At 36.1% G+C, this 9,307-nt stretch overlaps 1 long non-coding RNA gene across 1 annotated transcript in view; it reads right to left on the bottom strand.

Moving 5' to 3' along the window:
* Positions 1–6,769: 6,769 nt before the first annotated feature.
* The window catches only part of LOC127523516 (uncharacterized), an 8,822-nt gene continuing 6,284 nt past the window's right edge, over positions 6,770–9,307 (bottom strand). Inside the window, exon 3 of the long non-coding RNA XR_007932888.1 lies at positions 6,770–8,702. This is a non-coding gene — a long non-coding RNA (uncharacterized LOC127523516). The remainder of the gene's footprint in view (positions 8,703–9,307) is intronic.

A 9,307-nucleotide genomic window follows, 5' to 3' on the forward strand; every position in this document is an offset into this window, starting at 1 on the left:
CTACGCAACTTTGACGCTTCAAAAAGTTCATAAAGAGAACATAAAACTAATCCATGTGAATTGAGTGGTTTAGTCCAAATTTTCTGAAGAGACTCAATATGATGAACATGATTTAATTTAGGCTTTTATTCTCATATAAACATTGATCAGCAAACATAAACAGAAGCTCAATTGAATCTGCTTGACCCGCGAGAACAAACCTCTTCTGGAAGCTCAAACAGGCTGTGTAACACACCAGAATGAACCTCATTGGTTCTCACACGCATCAAGCAAACATGCTTGAGCTTCCGTTTACCTCAACTGATGTGTGAGTAGATGAATATGTATATGTGAATGAAAGCCTAAATTCAATCTGTTCAACATATAGAGCGATCATGTCTCTTCAGAAAATTTGGACTAAACTGCTCAATTCATATGGATTAGTTTTAGTTTTCAAACTCCTGCTGACTCACTGATGAAGTGAGAAGAGAGGCAAAATCAGGCCAAATAAATATACAGTGAGGAAAACGAAGGAGAGGAATAGAAAAGGACAGAAATGATTACTAAGTAGACAGCTCACTAAGTTTTGATGCACAGCTATAGATAGAAGTTTGATAAAGCAGGTAAGAAGAGGAGTGAGACCCTAGTTGAGAGGGAGGGCAGGGTGTGTAATTACAGTGTCACCAGATCATTTATATCCTCACTCATTAGCTTCACCGAGCCTCCGGTCCAAACCTCAGACCCCGCTCACCGTTCGACGTCAAACTAGGAGTCAAATCACATGCGCAGGTCTCCTGGTGCAACAAAATCAGTGAGTTAAAGCACTCAGAAGAAAGGGGCCCAGTGTTAATGAGAACGATAAGACAATCACTTCCGCTGCCGGCTCATTAGCTGAGAGTGAAACGGGAGAAAGAGATGATAAGAGGAGCAAGGGAGGAGGAGGAGACGGTTAAATATGTATGACATCACTGTTTCTCCTAGCACATGCTCAATTAACAAACCACTTCTCCATTTTTTCCCCCCAACCACATCAACAGCAGGGAGGGGATTGTAAAAATACTTAATTGGAGAGTGGAAACTAATTATATTATCATATCTTTCATATCTTTCTGACGTCAGGATGAGTGCACTCCAGGCACTGCTAAAGCTGAGCTGCAGCACAATTTCTCATTGAATTAAAAAGTGATGCATGTAATTGTTTTCTGTTGAAATACTTTCTTCTCTCTCGCCTTAATATGCAGACGCAACTATAAGCAAGCCATTTACAGGTTGTAGACTACCGGCCATAAATATTTTTACCAGCCATGAAACCTAGATTAATCCTTATTAAAGTTACAAAAGTTATTCAGTCAAGAGCAATGAGTGATTGTTCTTTGTCTTTTGTTGTTTGATTAACATCAAAACAAAGACAGCAGGAGGAATATTAGACTGCTGTCACTTCTAATGCACGGATCCAATGTACTGTTACACATGAATTTTATTTCTCAACTATTCATGTTCAGTTAAGATATAACTAACAATGTTATGTTTACAAGGATACTTGCCAAGATGGGCATTTTGACATGGTTTTGTTCGAATATCTCTGTTCAAGCACAAGAACACACAAAAGAGAACTCAATTCAGTATTCACACATTGTCTGAGATGCAGATTTCTGGGCGCGCGTTTCACACAGAAAACGAATTGAGTTCCCTTTCCTGTCTTCTTGAGCTTGAATTTTTAAATTGGCAATGCTTAAACTTTTGTGACGATGCAGCACTGCCCCGTCAACTGTCCGAAGCGTCGTTCACATTCATTTTGCATTGTTAGAATTTATAAATATGTTATAACTGGCAACTGGCGATTGATACCATTTCATATACTTGCCAATACCAATTTTTACTTGCATTTGGCAAGTGTTAATTTTAGGCCCTGCTGACAAAGCAGCATTGACTGTGCACTTCATAATAAGGTATAATTTGTTAAAATTTACTTTTTAATAAAGTAAGTGTTGAGAACTAACAATAAATAATACTGTTTTAGATTGGTCACTCAAAAATCATCATCATATACTCACCCTCGTGTCATTCCAAACCTTTAAGACTTTCCTTCTGTGTTTTATTTTGTTTTTATATAACGGTTAGTTCCTGTCCTTGATTCTGATTGGTCAATAGATGTGTTTTATTCATGATAAAACACGGCTATGACTGCTTCACCCAATGGTTCTGTGTATCAGTACACAACACCTTTAGCAACCACTCTTAGCAGCGTAAACTGTTTGTTCTTAATTAATATGGTTCGTTGAAGCTTACTGTATTATGTAAAAGAGTATTGTGAGAAAGAGAACGAGTGAGCGAATTTATTACCTGCATTCAGATTTAGCATTTTCCTTCAGGTCAGTCCTATGTTCATAATAAAAAATCTGTTTAAATGTCCGATGTATTATCTTGTCCTTTTAACAGTTAAGGGGTTTTCCCATGACTGACAGCGCTAGTCAAAGCATTTGTCAGTTGCATCTTGTTCCGAGTTCATAACAGTTCAGTCTTTTCAATGTAAATGTCTTCGCTACTGACTGACACACTCATAAAGACAGTCTTTGCCACCATCCAATGGCGTAATAATGTAACTTCTGTTGCTGTTCATGGTCAGGGACTATTTTTTCCGGTGAAAGGAAGGCTTTTAGTGATTTTACTTCGTGAAAGTTGCACTGATACATATATTTTTTGGCTTTAATATTTGTGTTGTGTGGTAACCGTTTTATAAAAGCAATAAGGTAGTCGAGGCTGTGCTGTATCGTGAATAAGTCACGGCTGAAGGGATTGCAGGCACTCCGCTTCGTGTTGTGCCTAACAACGCCCTTCAGCTATGACTTATTCACGATACAGCACAGCCTCGACTACCTTATTGTTTACATACAATGAAAGTCATTGTGATCTGTTGTTTTGACTCCAACTTTCTTAAAAAAATATCTCCTTTCTTTTGCTTTTCACAGAAGAAAGTTGTAGCCTACAGGTTTGGAACAGCATTAGGATGATTAAATGATGACAGAATTTACAATTATGAGTGAACTATGCCACTATATCAATCATGTCTGTAGCACAAAAGGTGCCAAAGTTTAGTACTCAATTTGTTCAAGTCAAATCTAAATATGAACAGTAGAAATTGTGACGTTTGCCTTAGCAATCAACAATGACTGTATCTTTTCTATACCCCAAACTTTTGACACCCCAAAATTGGTGAACAATTCTTAGACTTGCATTGAAGAAAGGATCTGAATCATATCTATACAAACGTTATGTTTACATGCACTAATTTTTATCAGTCTGAATGAGTTTAATCCGAATTCAGATTCTGTAAGTTCTGTTTATACGAACCCTAAACTTTGCAATCCGCATTCAAAACTGGATAAAGCTGCCGTATAATGTCACCATGGCTCTGCAGAGTTATTGTAAGTATAATTGTCATTTTTGCTTTGATGGAAAACCTAAGGAAAGCTAACAAATGTTTAGTAGCCTAAATATTCAGTCTCCTCCACTGACCAGTTTGTAAGATGTAAATAAACATATGCATGTTCATAACAACATATGTAAACAGAGATCTTATTTGAAAAGGGCTATGGTAAACATGCGCATCATGGCACTGTGCATGTGCACAGGGTACTTTTGAATCCGAAGAAGATAGTCATATTCATGCATTATTTACATGCTTAGTTTTTTTTTTTTTTCTATTGATCAGATTATATCAAGTCTACACCACCCCTTTCAATCAAAATTTCATTTGGATCGAGATCAATCAGAATTGATTGAGGTGTTTATATCAATGAGTTTCAATTCAATTGAGCCATCTGATTACAAAATGACTACTTGGGTGCATGTAAATAGCAATAGTGATTCAAAAGCAGTAAGCAATCATAATGAACACACTCACACACATAACACACAGAACACCACTCCAAACCACCCATACACCACTTATATGTTCAACTGAAACTGTAAAACATCTAGTTTTATCTATTAAGTTTACATTACTGTAAACACTGTCAAACTCAGATGTGTTCAATAGATTTATAAAATTAGCCTTTGTTAGACCTTCTGATAATATGTGGGTCTGCTCCTATTGGGTAGTTTATATTCAATAATTTTATTTTTGTTAAGTATTTAAATTCAATTTTAGCTTTAGACCTCATTAACTGGTTTTGGAATAACCAGCTCTGCCCTCAAAATCCTCAACTTTGTCCTTTGACTTTCTATGTTTCTATTTCTTTTGAAAGTTTAAACTGCTCAGGGCCTTAACGTTGACTTAACGAGCATCTCATATACTGCATGTAAGGCCTCATTATAAGGAACAGATTTGAGCATCGTAGATTTCAAGCTATTTTTTTTAACAGGATGCATGCACTCCCTGAACCTTCCATAGCATCCCTGTAATATATACAGATAGACAGACAGATAGATAGATAGATAGATAGAGAGAGAGAGAGATACACAATCAACTCCAGAATCATTGGCACCCTTGGTAAATATAAGCAAAGATGGCTGTGAAAATAAATCTCTATTTATTCTTTTAATCTTTAATTTTAAAAATTCACAAAATTCTAACCTTTCATTGAAGTAAAACAATTAAAAGTGGAGAGAAATGCACATTATGAAATAAATGTTTTTTCTCCAATGCATGCTGGCCACAATTATAGAAATTCTTATGCGTAAAATATCTCTGAAGTATTTTTTAGCCCACCAGGGTGACTAGGAACATGAAGTTGTCCTGCCATGACTTCTTTTTCACAGGAGTATAAACATGAGGAAATACAAAGGCCAAATTCCCTTAATCATCCATCACAAGGAGTAAAACCAAAGAATATAGTTCTGATGTGCAGCAAAAGATTGTTGAGCTTCACAAAATAGAAAATGGCTGTAAGAAAATGGCTAAAGCATTGAAAATTCCCATGTGTGTCTATATCGTCCTGATGATTGTCCTATATACCACCAGATGGGTTTGGTGCACACATGGATAAAAAGTACCCCATGCCCACGTTTAAATATACTGCTGGATCTTTAATATTGTGGGACTATATTTCTGCCTGAGGTCCTGGACATCTTGTTCAGATACATGGTATCATGGATTCTATCAAATACCAACAGATAAAAAAAACTAAACCTGGCCGCCTCTGCTAGAAATCTTATAATGGGCTGTGGTTGGGTCTTCCATCAGGACAATGATCGAAAACAAACATCAAAATCATATGTACATGGCCATCTTAAAAGGTCAATGAAAAATAGTTTGCAGCTGAACCATAGTGGACAGTTAATTACCATGACTTTTGCACCTTATAAAATAATACAGAATATACGATGCTAGAAAAGCTCAAGCCATTTAGCAAGGCAGTTCAAAGAAGCCAAAGCAATCACTGTTCATAAACCTTTTAAGCATACTCAGCGAACGAGATTAGGCAATGCATCGTCTCACCGTGGCAGATTTCTTAATGAAACAGGCCCAACATGACTGTGCATGTCTCCGATCAGTTTGCAATCCTCACCTCTAGCGCTGCCATCTGTGGCACCGTTTATGAGATGCTATCTGATCGGACTGGCAAGTCTATCACAGCTCGGCTGCTTGTGTTAAGCGAGATGGCTGCACCATTACACGGCTCTAATCTCTCGGCCATGCTCTCCAGTTATCCGATCAGACGATGAGGCCATTTCCTTCTCAACCCGCAGATCTAATTATGGGATGTTTGGCCCGTTTCAGACCTGTCTGCGCTTGAGCCCCTACAATCTTAGCTTGGGGGCATGCTGATATCGGTCTATCATGTGTCACTTTCCTCATCCGACGGTGCATTAGTGTCAGCTTTGCTGAGATACGGCCCGGATGATTGGATGTTGAGTACTCAAAACTCTAGTTTCTGAACCCTGTGACTACATGAGACTTAAAATAACCTGATCATGGAAGGCAGAATGTGCCTATAAATATAAGGTGGACTCCGGTAACGATATTATTTAGCTGTCATTGCACAATCAAAAGACAAAGCAAGAAAGATTATTTTCCCCCATGAAATGTTAGGAATAAATGCTTAAAACATATGCTGAACAACCTTTGTGTGGTGCCTGCAATGTCAGTCAAAGACACACACTGTTTTGAAAACAGTTGAACTATTGTCATGCTACTAAGATTTGTTGAGTTGAATTGCTATTTATTTTAGGTACTCCCAAGCTCTGGTTTATACAGCAATTTAGTTAAAACAGACTGTGCATTATGATATATTGAAGTTAAGGAATCAATGTAAATGGCATTCCAGAACTTGGGATCCCTTCCCAGCGCAGAATATTTGGATAATGCAGCAGTTCATAAGCTAAATTAAACAAATAAATCAACAGAAAAACAAATTGTGCCTATTCAAACTGATGAAAAGAGGCGGATGAGTGGCTGTAAAAGAGAGATAAGGGCTTGAGGATGGGTTGACTCTGCCATCATGAAATTAGCTGATATTGTTCATTCAAGAGACATTTCAAATTAAAGCTTTTGTTAAGGGGATTGTGGAAAATATCAAGAGTCCATGATTTTAGGACTTGATTTGGACAAGAGCCTTTTGGAATCCACAACAAATATAAAGATGAGAACACACAATACAATTTAATTAGAAAGTATAATACATTTAACAAAGTTAATGCTATATCATTTGCATAGTGCATGTCATATGCTGTGAGATTCCATATGCATGGACAATTAGAAATGGTCATTTAATAAGCAAAAACAGGGTTTTACAATAAATGTCACTATGAATATCTCATACAGAACTTAATATTCACTTTACACCTCAAACTGTTTGTAAAATAGACAATTATAAAGAATTCCTGGTTACACTCTATTTCCAAAGTTCACTTTAGACATTCTACCAACTATAGGTAACTTTGCAACTAAATGTCAACTAACACTCATTAATTTGAAACTACAAGTCAACTAACTCTCATTAGCGTATTAGTAGACTGTTAGGTTAGGGTTAGTAGACTAAATTGATATGTACTTGCTTATAGTCAGTATAATGTCTGTTGGCGAACCATCAAAATAAAATGTTAGCAGTTATTATAGTCTACTAATGACTGGTTGAAATGTATTTGCAAAGTTATTGTTAGTTATTGTAGTTACTTATAGTTAGTAGAATGTTTAAAGTGGACTATCATAAAGACATTTATTTAATTAATTAATCTAATCCCTATAATAAAGACATTTAATTACTACAAATCGAAACTGTTTTGATGTACTTGGCACCTTGGTTTATTTGAAAAGTGATTTGTGGAATAGGTCGCAACCATTAAGAATGAGTTGACCAAAACCTATTGATCCATGACACCTCTTCAAAGTAATCCTCCTATTCTGAGTCCATCAAAATACCCAAGATTCACGAGAATAAAACAGTTCATCAGGAAGATACAAGGACTTAGTGTACGGGGGGTTGGGCAAATAATGTGTTCGTATAAATGCATACATATGCTGCTGGGTGAGATGACATGTTCCAGTAATGACTTACTTGTGTTTCAAAGTGATGACACTGTCAATCAAAAAGATGGATTTGAAAAAACAGACATGGTGTTGTCAAACACAGCATCTCTTTGAGGGATAGTCTTTGAAGCCAGTTCATGGCCAGTTCTCTGATATTTGTTGCTGTTGTAGCTTGGAAAGCTTTTCTCCGACATTCATTCATACCCTTGAAATGTCTTTCAGTACCGATGGGAAACGGTGATGAAATTTCCAACTTTGGTATAAAGAATTTTAAAGTTTTTGATTATTCTCAACAGCCTCATGACCTTGTCATTTCCATAACTTTGAAATGTGAGCAGCAGACACACTTAAATATATTACAAACAGGAACATCACATCAACATATGTTTCATATCAGCACACATGTATCGATCACTTCGAAAGGCAAAACCCAACAGACCATGGCATGCACTTTTCAAGAATAAGGTGCAAAATAGATCATAAAAAGAAGAAAAGGTCAGTAAAAAGATGGCCTTAACCCTAAAAAAATATTGATTGTATTAGATGAGCCATTTTATTTATTTATTACTCAATTTATTAAAAATAAGAACATGTCTAAACACAGTTTTAAATTTGTGTGATTTTCTAGCAATCACAAACATCAAAAATAATTTTTCAAAATGTACAAAATGTAATAGAAGTAACCCATAATGGGAACAGAGCTGAAAATTTCACCCAGAAATAAAATAAAATACAATTAAATTAAATTAAAATGGCAACTGTTTTAAATTGAGCATATCAATCAAATGAGCTGCTTAAAAAAAAAAAAAAAAAAGAGATACTGCAAATACATCATAACAAAATCTAAAACTTAATTAAATGAAATTACCTTTGTTTATATTGTTTTAAATTGTTCATCTCATGTTTCTCTCATCTCAAGAAATGTAAAGTAAAAACTGCTTCTTGAAAATGTCACATGATTACTCATCACATGAGTAACGAGAGACTTAAACCATTCATGGAAACACTCTTGCCAACACAGCGATCAACAATTTGCATGAAACAACAAGATTAACTAACAGATCATTTTAAGTAGATGAACAAACTTCCTGACATCACAACGCAAAATCAACAACAACAGTGTAAACAAAATAATTATACAATACAGCTATTCTGGTTATTCATGCCAGAGTGCATGCTGGGAAGAGGGTGAATGGGATGTGCAGGTACAATTGCTTTTTCGCAACGTGATGCATTCACTCAATATCTTCATCTGAAATTATTCAAACAGAATGATTATACCCTTAACAGCATAATTGAGTACATTTTGTTCCAGACATTTTTAAATTGTCAAATTTAGGTAAACACGGCACAGACCAAAAAATCCCCATTTTACAATTAGGTATCTGACGTGTTTAATTCTACCTACTTTCCATGGTATGGTAGATAATAGTGTATCTAACTTATCAAAGCTTGGGATTTGTACCTATACAAACATTATATAGGGAAATATACAAAATACAAAACAGTATTCATGAAAATGGCCTCTAAGGCCCTGTTTACACCTGGTATTAAGATTCGTTTTAAAAAGATTCGACAGGGCCTAAAGGCCAATTCACACAGCACCAACAGACGCCAACCGACCCGCATAATCACCAGATTACAGTATGTCACTTCTCAGTCATTCCATGACCAGACAAGTGTTGATTCAACATGTCCGACAGATGCCGACTGGGGTAACACACTGATCTGACAAAATCCGATGAAGTGTCTGTTGCTGTCTGTCGGTGCAGAGTGAATTGGCCTTACGTGATTCCCATCCAGCACAGTGAACTTATATTTTAAATTTGTGGAAAGAATTATGCCCCTGCCACTTTC

Source organism: Ctenopharyngodon idella, chromosome 12 (assembly GCF_019924925.1).
Source record: "Ctenopharyngodon idella isolate HZGC_01 chromosome 12, HZGC01, whole genome shotgun sequence".
NCBI classification, from domain to species: domain Eukaryota; kingdom Metazoa; phylum Chordata; class Actinopteri; order Cypriniformes; family Xenocyprididae; genus Ctenopharyngodon; species Ctenopharyngodon idella.